General features: G+C 41.5%; 1 long non-coding RNA gene and 1 other non-coding gene across 3 annotated transcripts in view; one reads left to right on the top strand and one right to left on the bottom strand.

Moving 5' to 3' along the window:
* The window catches only part of LOC122239607, a 158,094-nt gene extending 146,086 nt beyond the window's left edge, over positions 1-12,008 (top strand). Inside the window, exon 6 of one of the 2 annotated variants that reach the window (XR_006218857.1) lies at positions 11,723-12,008. This is a non-coding gene — a long non-coding RNA (uncharacterized LOC122239607). Of the gene's footprint in view, positions 1-6,066; positions 6,106-11,722 lie in introns of those variants that run through there. The other variant, XR_006218856.1, reaches the window with a different exon arrangement.
* Positions 12,009-12,658: 650 nt separating this feature from the next.
* LOC122239900 lies at positions 12,659-12,791 on the bottom strand. Its single transcript, XR_006219286.1, has one exon. It is a non-coding gene; the product is annotated as a small nucleolar RNA SNORA70 (small nucleolar RNA).
* Positions 12,792-14,023: the final 1,232 nt, after the last annotated feature.

The raw sequence follows: 14,023 nt of genomic DNA, 5'->3' as shown, positions 1-14,023 counted from the left end.
AATTGGTGGTGTGCAGTAAAGCTTTCGCCATCACCTTTCTCAAAGCGGGGAGAAAAGCCCTGATTAGCATGATTTCAAGGCACCACTGGCTGATTTCAGGCTCTCGGAATGATGTGAGCATAGAATTAGGAATAGATGCACAGAGTTGGCTCTCTCAAACCACTGTGAGCTGGGTCCAGCACACTGCTGGAATGATTTAACCTGTTGATTTTCGTGTCACATATTTCCATTCTACACACAGTCTTCTGGATACAGTATCATAACCACAAGTTGTGGGAACTTCAGGCCACCTGCCCAGGCAGTGGGGGGAGGTGTTCATAACAGGGAGGCCGGGGTGCAGCCTCTAATGCGTGACTCGAAGGCCGTCACCTGCTTCCTCAACGTCCAATCTAGCCCAAGAACAGAGGGAATGTCAGTTTAAAAACTGGCATTCATATCCCTCTTTGGTTTCCAGGGCTCAAAAATGTTCTTTTATGAGGATTACAGCCTTGTTCTTCTTTGGTGTCAGCAGGCGTTTATGATGGCTGTAGCAGGAATGAGAATTTGGGTCTGGAATAAGCCTTGCTGTTTCTTGCCAGGCTACAAAGGTTTATGGTGGAGACCAGACGTACGTCTTGCTCATGCCCATATGTATGGGCTCACTCTGTATCTGGAATCAGAGGAGGAGACCACAACCTCACACAGGCAGCAGTGGCAGCCGGGGGCTCAGTCCCGGGGCACGAGGGGATTTTAACTTCCTCACTTCCTCGTGCAACTTCCACTTGTCCTTACTTTTGCTGTACTTTTCTTTCTAAAAGCACAGGTCACAGACGTGGTCTCTGGGGAGCTACGTGATGTGATGTTATGGTGGATGATGCTGTAAGGTTACCGCAGGCCACTTAATGGGAGGGAATGCAGCCAGTGGGGAGCAGGGACCAGCGGGAGGAAGCAGGGACCTTAATGGGAAGAGAAGAGGAGCAGCAAGAGCTGGAGCTTGGCACTGCTGATGCAGAAGGGAGAGGATGCGGCTGCGAGGTGGGTTGGAGGAGGTGTTTCTTTGCAATCTGATTTTATAACTGCATGTTTTGCAAGCGGACACAGCTCAGGAACAAACACTTGTAGGCTTAAGGTGGTTTTTCCGAACTGGTGGATACAGAAGTCTGAGAATTACATTTCGCTGCTTTTTAGGGAGCTGATCCCATAGTCACTGGCCAGAGTCAGTGGCACTGGCCAAAAAGGCTTCTAGAAAATACTTAACCATAAACTATGGTTGATTATATACCAGCTGCCCAAAGCAGTGGTTCCCCTTCTGAGCAAATCCTTATTCTGGGACCAATCGATTTATTATGTATAAATTACACAGACATAAACATCCATGGGCTGCCAGGGGTACTCACAGGAGGATACTTAAAAGTCACATACTCTCATCCAGTGCCCTAGGTGCAAATTTGCTCACACATGCATGCATGCAGATGTGTCAAAATAACACTAATATTTATAATAATACTTTGTGATTCTACACTGCCTTTCATCTGTAGATCTCAGAGTACATTGCAAACATTCATTAATTCTCTCAACACTCCTCTGAGGGAGGTAAATATTATTATCCTTCTCTTTACAGATGAAGTAATTGAGGCAGATAAGTGATTTGCCTCAGGCCAGGTAGGGAGCGTGGGTGGAGGGCTGAGATTAAGAGCTCAGAGTTCCTAGAGATGTCCATTAGGGACGAAGCCCAGGGGTCAAAACCTGGAGGGCACTGTGGGCTGGTGGAGGGGGTCACTTTTTCCTGTGAAATCCATCGCCATGGTAGTGAAAGCTGCTTATTAAGCATCACCTATGTATTGAGTGCTTTGCATATGTTATTTCCTGTCTTCACACTAAAACTAGAATGATCCCCGTGGCACAGATGAGGAACTAAAATTTACAGTGGTGAAGTATCTTGTCCAAGATCGCATAGCTAATAAGTGCCTGGGCTGGAATTCAAACCTGGATCTGTTTGCCTCCAAGCCCAGGTCCTGTCCCCCAGTGCATACCTCATGCTCATTTGAAAATTGCAGGGAGGCACATTCTACTCTTCCAGGTCTGGTCCATTAGTCCGTGAGCCATTATTTGTCCTGTCTACTACCAGTTTCTTTGCATTTGACTAAGTTTTGAGACTGATGCTTATAGTGTGTCTGATCTGGACAGACAAGTTTTCTAAGCACAGGAAAGGAGAGCCTCTGAGGTAAGAGGTTTACGTGATAAGTCACAAGAGAAAACTTTAATTATAATCACTTCTTGCTTTATTTTGTGTTATTTCTGGTGAATGTATCAGTTTGGCATCTTTTGACAGAACAAGAAAATAGCGAGAGAGAGAGAGAGAGAGAGAGAGAGAGAGAGAGAGAATAAATATGAATTCTCTTGGGACACATAGATTTCCAACTGCGCTGTCAGAAGAAGAATCAATGAAAGGGCCAAAGGACCTACATGTGTAAGATGAACTAAATTTTACTCTCGTCTTGGGTGTTCTCAGTTTGGCTGCTCTCAGGAGCCCAGCTGAACCCCAAGACTTCCTAACTCAACTTACAGTCAAAATGGTATATCTTATGTGCCGAGGCAGCCATGCAGTCTGTGGAGTTGCCAAGGACTTTCTGGAAAGACCTGGGAGCATGTAGAACTGCCAATGTGGCAAGGAGCTCAGGAAATTGTGTACCTCAGACACATAGCCCATGGTGCCTGCTAGTCAGTGAGCTTGACCTTGATAGCTGCCTGTCCCTGGGCAGGATTCAAAAGGACCAGCCTGTGGCCACCATTGCTTGGTTGGGGGTGAGGGATGGTTGGGGAGGCAGAGCTGGGGGAGAGGAAGCTCCCAAGATTCAACCAACCAGATAGAATCTGCAGCCTTTGGATTTAGACTCTGAGAAGTCAGCTTTGTAGTATGATGCACTTTGTAAGCAAGATAAGGAAAACCAAGTTTGAGTCACAACTCATTTGAAACTGTATTTTTCTTGGAGAAGTAAGAACTAGCTTATAAAAGTTAGTGATTATACAGGAATCTGAACCCAGCTGACCTGTCTGTTTTGTTTGAATTCTTTTATAATTAGTTTAGTAGTGATCGCAGTGTCCCTTCCCAGCTATCCCCTCTCCTCACACAATCTATACCCAGTTTCCACCATGCTGTTGCATATGCTTAAAAGCAAGACTTTAAAGAAATTACTAATTACAAATTCTGTTTAATGCAGACTCCACTTGCCTCTCACGTGTGTGCCTGTTTGCACACATGCCCAGTACTCACACCTGAGATGCACACAGGGCTAGAAGCACAGAGGCAAAGAGAGAACATGTGCTATGTGTGTGGAATAGGATGGCCAGTCAGCCTGATTTGCTGGGGAACCAGAAGCTTCTTGGGCTATGGGACTTTCAGTGCTAGAGCCAAGAGAGCAATGGGTAGACTTGGGCGAGTTGCTCACCCCTAGTTCATGAGGATGTTAAACTGAGGGTGAGCCTACCCCAATTTTTCAGGCATCAAATTGTTTGAAATGCACTAAACTGTTAAAAGACACTTCCCAGAATAGAAACGTAAGTTCACGTTCCACCTCCCCATGGAGTAAATTAGCACTAACACAATTTGCAAGTAGCCACAAATGTTAGAAAGCCTTTAGCAGAAGTCCAACATTATTTTTTGTCTATCTTGAATCACAGAAATAAGGATTCTCCTGGTGGTTTTTTTGTTTTTTGTTTTGGTTTTGTTTTGTTTTGTTTTCATATGAATGAGTGAAACAGAAAAAAATACCCACAGTGTATTCTGTCCAGCCATATAAACACTTTAGAAAAGTGTTAAGTGGAGGGCAGGGCTGGTAATGGGACTGTAATGGTGATGGGCTGAACAGCAGAGCCTCCACCTGCTTTGAATGAATGCAGGGAGCTCTGGGGAGCTCAGGGTCCAGTGGGGAACAGCCAGATTGGGCAATGTGCTCCCATACCCGTGCTTAACCACATAATCATTAAAGAGCAGAAACCTCTCCTTGTAATCCTCTCCTATAGGACAGCAGGGAGTGTTAGCATATTTGAACTGCTTCACATTCCTTCTTGCCTACTTTTGAGAACATACTACATTTTAAAACTTGTTGGTTTCTTTCATGTTTTATTTGACCCTATGTAATTGCATTCCTGAAGGAATAACAGGCTCCCCTAGTGATTTACACCCTGTATTAAATGTCAGTTTTGAAGAGACACAGTTAACTGTTTGGTTTAACCTCTTGCCTTCCCTCTCTCGATTAGCTCAACACTGAATTTGATCTCCAGCTCTTAGGACTCTGGGGTAGGGGGGGCCCGGGGCGAGGGATACAAAGATAAAAAAAGAAGAGTCGAAGCAGCAGTGATGTTGAAGGGAGCTTCTTAGCTCCAGCCGCTCTCCCCCTGTGTGTGGCCGGTCACCAGCCCAGAATATAAAAACATCCCTTTTTTATGGTGATTTGTACTGTTCACTTCTGTCCCAGCACAGTGGTGAGGACAGTGAACCGGAAACACATCCTGGCTGAGCTGGCTTTCCGTGTCATATTGCCACCACTGCTGCAGCCCCGGGGACACCAACGATGGCCTTAAACTGTGGTCCTCCCTCCGCCCTGCAGGACCCAATGAGTAACGGAAATTGCGGAAGAAATCTGTCTTAGTAATTATCTAATTTCATTTTCCTTTGTTTTCATTTATTTACATACTTAGCTGCTATGATGTTATTGTTGGTTAAAACGCTTCATTTACCCTTGCAGATTCACTTAAAGTATATTTAACAACTGCTTAATCACCTGTTGTGAACTGATTATTGGGAACATCTTTAAATCCAGCTAGATGTGGTGGCATATTCTCTTATGTCTCTGTGCATGTGTGTGTTTAAAATCTAGAAGTAAATATATCCTGTGCTATCACCTGACAGGTAACTGAAGTATCATTATTACTTTCAGAAACCCCAATAAAAAAGATAGGACAAAAGAGATTTTATGTTGAAAAGGGTTGTCTGTGCAGAGCACAAACTAAATTCGTCCTCTGCTCTGCCCCGAGCTTCACACTCCCCCCACTTTTCTTCAGTGACGACATTCTACTGGGCTTGATTGAAATGACGACAATGACAGTCGGAAGAGAAGGAAGGAGGCAGTGACGACCACAGGGACAATGAGGCTCAATTCTCTGGGATATGAAGATGTGGCCTGCTGTCATCATGTCAGCACCTGAGGCCTTAATCCCTGACTCCCACTTTGAGACCACTTATAAGCCATTAGCTAAGCCATTTGACCTGGAACTCTTTGTCTATGGGGAAAAAATTCAGGCTGCCTTATAGGATGAGAAAGTTTGTTTGACTCTTTGTACATGTATTTATCTCAGTCTTATTCCCCAAGTTCTTTATGCTGGTTTATAAAGTAGATAAGATAAAATAATGAAGAAATCAGGACAAAGGGGGAAAGAGGGTAGGACAAGCAAGACAGCCCAAGAAATGAGTGTCCGTGAAAGACACTAGTCAACGGTAGAGTACAGTCATCCATTACCACTGCTATTGCAAAAATGGAACATTTAAAGAACACAAGTGCTAAATCACATTCCTGTCAGAAACCATTGAGAATGGCCACATGTGTCTTATGTCTAATTAAAAGGGATTCAGGGGCACCCAGGTGGCTCAGCCGTTTAGCATTTGACTTTGGCAGGTCATGATCTCACGGTTTGTGAGTTTGAGTCCCACATCAGGTAAGCTCAAGCCTCACATTGGGAGAGCACGAGCCCTGCCTTGGGTGAGCCTTGCTTCTCTCTCTCTCTTTCTCTCTGTCTTTGTCCCTCCTGGGATTCTCTCTCTCTCTCTGCCCATCACTCATTTGTGCTCTCTATCTCTCTCTCTCTCTCTCTCTCTCTCTCAAAAAGAAGTGATTCATATTTTCTAGTTACTGCATCCTGCCCAGATGGGCCTTATCTCCCAAAAATGATACGAGAAAAAACCTGAAGTTCATATTCCATTCTGAAATATATCTCTCCAATAGACAGTCTCACACTCAGTTATCGTTGTTTTCCTTAGTGCATTACTATTATTAATATAATTATTGTTTTTATCATTCTTTTTTAAAGATTTTTTTAAGTAATCTCTATACCTAATCTGGGGCTCAGACCTACAACTCCAAGATCAAGAGTCACCTGCCCCATCAACTGAACCAGCCAGGTACCCCTGTTTTTGTCATTATTCTTATTGTCATAATTCTGATGACTATCTTGTTACATTTATAATACTAAGAAATTCGTGGGCCAAATATAGAATGATAACCATATTTTATAAAGTTGCAGAAAGAACCCAGGACAATGATTTCAGTGTCTTTTTATTTGAATTATGTCAGCATAGAAAAAGACCACAATAGAGTCTTCCTTGTTATCGTGCACATTAACAAAGAATTCTTGCCAGAACAAGACATATTGTGTTTGATGACATTCAAATTTTCATCAGCAAAAACAAAAACAAAAACAAAAACAATCATGACCGTTTTATAAATGCATACTCTAAGAAACAATCACTAGAAACTTACGAGAACCTATATCCATTACCAATAATCCCCACGCCTTTCTTTGAAATCCTCTGACCTCAAAAACAGCATCCTAAATTAGCATCATGCACAACCAACCACTAGTTTTCTATGTGGGAAACTACCCAAGTGGCTGAGATTGTACACTGTGGAGGTGTCGAGATCTGGGCTCAAATCCTATCTCCTCCACTTACCTGTCTGTGGGGCAGGTTACTTAACCTGCGCTAGCCTCAGGTGTCTTAATAGTAAAAATGGGGCTAAAGGAGTAACTAAAGCTCATAAAGTTGCTGCAGGGATTAAATAAGATAATGCACATTAAGAGATGAGAGATTAACGTGTGTGTGAGTGTGTGTGTATGTGTGTGTAGAATGAGCACTGAAAAAATATTGATTATGTTGATAAACACTATCTTTTTATCTGTATTAGAAGTTTTTGTACTTTTTTGGTGAAACCTTTGTATCTCACTTAATTATTTATTTCATGACATTGTAGGGCTACTAATCAATGCCAGTGTTTCAGTCTCTCTGATCCCTGGCCCTTGGAATCTGAAGCAGAAATAAAAGTACATATTAAGTACCCTGAGCAAGTTTGATATTTACAGTGTACCGACTCCTTTGTAAGGCGGACAGTCATTTATTTCCATTCTGAAACTTCAAGTTGTTAGATATTGAATTTTATTAGAGTAGTTTTCATAGGGCAGGGTTAACAGTTTGCAAAACTGATAAAAGAGACATTTTTATCTTATTGTTGTTTTAATTTGCATTTCTCTCATCACTGGTATGGTTAAGCATCACTTGAAATGTTTGAATGATCTGTTTCCATGCTTTGCCCACTCTTTTATTGGATAGTTTGTCCTTTTAATTATTACTGTTTACAAAGATTCTTTATTTTTATTGTTTGCTAGAATTCTTTATATTTGTTGTCTATAAGAATTTTCTTTGTTTATACTATCCTTATATAATCATATATATATAGAGAGAGAGCCTACTTGAGATTCTGTCTCCCCCTCTCTGCCCCTCCCCCACTTGCTCTCTCTCTCTTTCTCAAAATAAATTAAAAACAAAAAAATTCAAAAAAGAAACATCTTGGTAACTATCCTTTTTAGTCATTTGTCTGTGTGTGTGTGTGTGTGTGTATATATATAATTTATTTAAAATGTATATTACATGTTATTTTATAATCTGACTTTCCCCCCATCTCTATATTTTGCACATATTTCTATGTCACTAAATACTTTCCTACAATATAATTTTAGTTTCTAGGTAGAATTCTATTATATGTCTATATTATAATCTATTTAATAATCTCTTATTATCAGAAAACTTTTTGCAATTATTTTAAAAAACTAACTCGACATACATATAATTAGTTCTCTGAATTTTTTCTTTCCTGGTAGACTGGTGCCTTTTAAACCTTTCTTACTGCAGCTCACAGTGAGTACACAGTACTCTGATTCAACATTCACCAGTACATATATGCTTGTGCTCACACAAAGAAGTGAAAAAATGTTGTGAAACAAAACTCACTTTCTGCTAATTTCTATTCTTTTCTGTATCATTTTATTAAAGAAATTCTGGTCCCAATCCACTAAATGTATTTCATGACTCATGGATGAGTTTTTACCCTCCATTTGGAAAGGAAGGAGGGGCCGTGATTGGCCCACAGTAGGCATTAATTTGTGTTGCATGAACAGCCTCATGGCTAAATCCTTGTGTACATTCAGGCTGACCGCTCAGGCAGTGTATTAGGGTTCTCCAGAGAAGCGGAACCAACAGGACAGATATATACGGTTGACACTTGAACAATATGGGGGTTGGGGTGCTGACCCCCATACAGTCAAAAATCTGTACATAACTTTTAACTCCCCCCAAAACTTAACTACCAATAGTCTACTATCCACCCAAAGCCTTACCAGTCACATAACAGTCGATTAACATATACTTTGTATGTGTTATGTACTATATACCGTATTCTTACAATAAAGTAAGCTAGAGAAAAGAAAATATTATGAAGAAAATCATAAAAAGGAGAATATGTGTTTACAGTCCTGTATTACATTTATAGAAAAAAGTTCGCATGTAGGTGGCTGCACAATTCAAACCCATGTTGTTCAAGGGTCCACCGTGTATCTCCTATTGGTTTTATATCTATAATGTATACAAGGAGATTTATTATGAGGAATTGGCTAACCCAACTGTGGAGGCTGAGAAGTCCCACAGGCGACCATCTGCAAGCTGGACACCCAGGAGAGCCAGTAGTGCAATTCAGTCAGAGTCTGAAGGCCTGAGAGCCAGGAGAACCTCTTAGTCCGAAGGCAGAAAAAGATGCAATGTCCCAACTTGATGAGTGAGGCAGGAAAGAAGAAGCAGGGGGAGGGGAGAATTCCTCCTTCTTCTGCCTTTTGTTCCCGTCAGGCCCTCAGCAAACTGTACATGCCCACCTCCTTGCCCACATAGTGGAAACAATCTAGTTTACTCTACCAATTCAAATGCTAATCTTATCCTGAAACACCCTCATGGACACACCCAGAAATAACGTATAATCTGGGCACCCTGTGGTCAGTCAGGTTGACACATGCATGAAATTAACCATCACAGGTAGTATAGTGTATATAGTTAACTCCCAGGACTCTACTCAGACAGCATGAGTTTAAAGGCTGGCTCTGCCACATACTAGCTGGTGGCCATGGACAAGTGACTTAACCTCTCTGTGTCTCATTTTCCTTACCTGTAAAATAATAATGCCTATTTCAAAAGATTGTTATGAAGATTAAATGAGCTAATTTTTAACACTTAGAACAGCACCTGCCATACAGTAACTAATATGTTTTTATTAAGTAAATAAATAGGAGAGGTGTCTGGGTGGCTCAGTCAGTTAAGCATCAAACTTTGGCTCAGGTCACAATCTCGTGTTTCGTGAGTTTGAGCCCTGCATCAGGCTGTCTGCTGTCAGCACAGAGCCCACTTCAGATCTTCTGTCTCCCTCTCTCTCTACCCCTTTCCCACTCATGCATGCTCACATGTGTTCTTTCTCAATAATAAATAAACATTAACAAAAAGTTAAACAAACAAACAGGAAATTCCTGGAAGCTGAGTGGTTGGATCAAAGGGTATGTAAAAACATAAGACTTTTAAAATATACTGGTATGCCTATTGTTATAGACATATTGATATACCCATCCTTATCTCTTCCATCCCTTCCAAAGACTGAACCAACTTTTATTCCCACAGGCCATAACAGACTTGTGGAAATAGTGTACTAAGGTGTTGCTCACTGCTCTTCACTTTCCTGAGGGTGTGTCGGGCTGGTTAAGACTTAGCCGGGTGGTTGACTCTTTCAAATAGTGGGAGAAGGGAAGCAGCAGACAGTCGCTCACAGACAGAGAGAGGGCCCCCAAGGGGATGCCCACCCACACTTGGCAGAACCCTCTGGCAGAATCATGGTAGGCAAAATCCCAGAGATACTCTGCAGGCTGGGCAGGAGGATCTAGCAGACGCTTGGGGAGTGGGTAGAAGGTAGGACTCCCAGGCAAACATTCCTCCCTGGGGCACACATTTCCCACCACTGCCCTTGCCACACGGCTACTTCATTCTAGCTCTAAAACCCTGACTCAGATCTGCCAGGTGCACCTAAATCTTATTTAGTCTGTGGCAAGTATATTTTCCCAACAGCTGAGTTGTTTTGTGAAAACTGGGTGCCCACCTAAACTGTACACACATGCACGCACATCACACACACACACACACATGCACAGAGATGATAGCTTTCTGTTTTAGCATTTGGTGAAATGCACATACGACTCTAGCCCCATCTTGCTTACAAAGTCTTCCCTGACAACTGCAGCCCAGGTAGATCGATCCTTCCTCTGAGCTCCCACACCAATTCTAGGCATTCAGGATTCAGTAACTTAGTTATATGCTTGTCTGTCTGGTCCTGGAACTGTCTCAGGGCAGTAGTTCATTCCCCCAACCACAGTTGTAACTTGTTTGAAATTAACCACCATGTCTTACATTTCTTTTGGATCTCTCACTGGCTTGGTTCATAGTAGGTTGTTAGTAAATAGTCAATGATTGGTTGATCCAGGTATGAATTGCATAGAATTTGCACTGAAGTGAAATTACATTAAGAAAGATAAGTTTTCAGGGCACCTGGGTGGCTCAGTCAGTTGAGCATCCGACTTTGACTCAGGTCATGATCTCATGGTTCATGAGTTTGAGCCCCGTGTCGGGCTCTGTGCTGACAGCTCAGAGTGTGGATCCTGCCTCAGATTCTGTGTCTCCCTCTCTCTCTGCCCCTCCCCCATTCCTGCTCTGTCTCTCTCAAAAATAAACATTAAAAATATATATATTAAAAAAAGAAAAATAAGGTTTCCAACTTTCACAAATTAAATTAAACCTGGATCAAATATTGACATATTAAAAATTAAACTACTAGAATAAAATATGGTTGAATTTATTTATAATTATGGAATGAATGAAATCAGTCCAGCCTTTCTAGATAGGACACAAGCCCAGAAGCCATGAAAGGAAGAAAAGATAGATACATTTGATAACATAAAAACATTTTTAACCTTCTCTATGGCAAAGATGCTTTTAATTTATGAGGAATATGTACAGGTCAAGAATGATGATGAAAAACCTTCCATCCAACCCCTAAATTGTAAGAGGGTAGAAAATGGCCAAATTTTCTCCTTCTGACCTTTGTTCTTCACTCATCCACAAAAGATTATTTCACCTCAGCTAAAATCTTGATCTTGCTCCCACTTCAAACTTTGTCTTCGTAGGTATGTCTTCCTCCTTTCTTCCCCTCTCTCTATTTTCCTTTACACTCTGATCCTTGAATATGCAAAAAGTGAGGGGCTTTGTGGTGGTGCTATAGGGAAAGAATAGTTTTCTTTGAACTTGCAGCTGTTGGCAGAACTATTAGACAAGTGACTCTCAATGGGTACCCCAGCCACTTACGATGTCAGAGTAGCAATTATTGCATGGTTGTCAGAGGCTACTGCCTCTGGGGCAGGGTGGCTAACCTTTCCTGAGCGGCTTGCTCTACCCTGAAGTCAGCGTATTAGATGTTCCATCGAGACTTTTACTATAACACTATAATCTTGGGAAACTTGTAACATCAGAAATTTCATGCAGCACCTCATTTTAGGGTGAAGAACTAAAGGAGAAAATCATGCATCAGTTTTTAATTGTGCGTTTGCTTTCTAGGTCTGATTTTATTCAGAACAACGGAATCAAACCAGGAATGTATTTTTTTTCTCCTTAGTGCAAAGAGAAAACAGTCTTATTAATGTTGCCAAGCAATTGAAAAAGGTCTACTGTTTAGAGAGAAGATGCTCAAGACAGAGGAGGAGGCAGAGGTGAATAGATGAGCTGTGTTAGATGGTATTTTTGAGGATATCATTAATGAGGATGATGTATAAATAAGGAAGTGACTGAAATTGATCTAAGTTCATTTTAGCTTCTTTGGGAACACCTTAAAAAGTATCATTGTTTATCAGGCGGAAAAGAAAAGTCGATAGTGAAAGAGAAGCTTATCTTTTGTAGAGTATAAACTATTACAAAGAATAAAGAGGAATTAAAACTATCTTGTTAGAGTACCTTTAGAAATGCCCAAGTCTTGACATTCTGATTATTTCAAAAAGCACTGAAAAGACACAAACATGCAAAAAAGGATGCCTTTTTGTTCTTTTAGCATTTCTTTTTTTTTTTTTTTTTTTTTTTAGACAGGAAGCAGGATTTATTGGTGGGCATGAATGGGGAAGGGCAGTGCTGAAGTTCTCATGAGTAAAGAGCCCGCCATTTGTCCAAGGGGCCATGATTAGTGGTGTATTTGACCCCACAGCCGTCTGGGATGGGCTGCTTTTGAGCCACCATGTCTTCAAATTCATCCGCATTAAACTTAGTAAAGCCCCACTTCTTGGAAAAGGGGATCTTCTGGTGGCCAGGGAACTGAACTTGGCCCTACGTAGGGCCTCAATCACATGCTCCTTGTTCTGCAACTTGGTACGGATGGACAGGATGACTTGGCCAATGTGGACCCTGGCCACTGTGCCCTGGGGCTTTCCAAAGGCACCTTACATACCTGTCTGGAGCCTAGATTGGAGAAAGCATGAGGCCAAACCTCAATGTCCGCCAGAAAAAAACTGTCTCCAAGGTCCCTCAGGGCAACCCATACAACCAACAGGCTGCATACACTACTGAGGAGGCTGCTGCTTGCAGCCATTGCACACTGGGCCCCACGAGGAAAGAGCACAGTTAGCTTAATTGGCTGCAGATCCTTTAGCATTTCTTTAACATATTCTAGAAGTGAAGTTTTCTCATTTTTATCTAGGAAATTTGGAAAAGAGGGTTGTGTTTTTGGTTTTTCATTATAAATATCACTTGTTTTGTTTCCATGCACCTTTATGCAAGATGAAAGGCAATGTTTATACATAACATTTCGTCCAAGGGTATGGAAGATTTTTTTTTTAAGTTAATTTATTTTTAGAGAGAGATTGCACACAAGTTGGGGAGGCAGAGAGAGAGGGAGAGAAAGAATCCCAAGCAAGCTCTGCACTGTTCATGTGGAGCCTGACATGGGGCTTGAACCCATAAACCATGACCTAAGCCAAAATCAAGAGTGGGACATTCAACTGACTGAGCCACCCAGGTGCCCCTGGATATGGAAGATTTAAAAATAATAGAATTCCGAGATGCCTGGGTGGCTCAATCAGTTAAACATCCAACTTAGGCTCAGGTCATGATCTCGTGGTTCACTCATTCCAGCTGAGCTCTGCATCTGGCTCTGTGCTGACAGCTCAGGGCCTGGAGCCTGCTTCGGATTCTGGGTCTCCCTCTCTCCATGCCCCTCCGCCACTCATTCTCTGCCTCCCTCTCTCTCAAAATAAATAAACATTAAAATTTTTTTTTAAATAATAGAATTGCAGTTTGCTAAAGGAAGACATAAGCATGACAAGTCATCTGATGAGTCTCAGGCAGAATTGCAGGGATAACCGTTCTAAACACAAGGAGTTTCTTGGCTGCCAGAGGGAGTTTCCAGGCCACACATCAACCAGCTCATTAATGGTTGTTTCCAAAGGGTTCCATTCAATCTGGTTAATATAAATACTCCATTATTTTTACTATTTGGAAAGTAAACATATCAATATTGAAAAATATGATCAATCATATTAACAATACTTCTATATGGCCTTATGTTAATTGGGAAAAAAGTGGGATTCCTTTGCAAATGATATAAATATCTTGAAGATATGGATTTTACTGAATCACTAAGAGATAAATACATGAAAGGAAAAAATGAAATACAAGCCAATGGAGATGCATTCGTGGAGGAATGGATAAAGTTAATGGTGTTATTTGCTTTAAAAAATTTTACTGAGAAGAGTCAAATAACTCTGTTTTGACTGACCCAGGAGGGTATCATAGTTGGAGCGAGATTTCAGAACCTGGCAGAATAAGAGAGGAGTAGTTGGTGGATTCTTTGGGACTCATGGCCATTAAATGCTT

The sequence above is a fragment of the Panthera tigris genome, chromosome B3, assembly GCF_018350195.1.
Source record: "Panthera tigris isolate Pti1 chromosome B3, P.tigris_Pti1_mat1.1, whole genome shotgun sequence".
NCBI classification, from domain to species: domain Eukaryota; kingdom Metazoa; phylum Chordata; class Mammalia; order Carnivora; family Felidae; genus Panthera; species Panthera tigris.
This window is presented reverse-complemented; position numbering and strand designations above follow the sequence as displayed.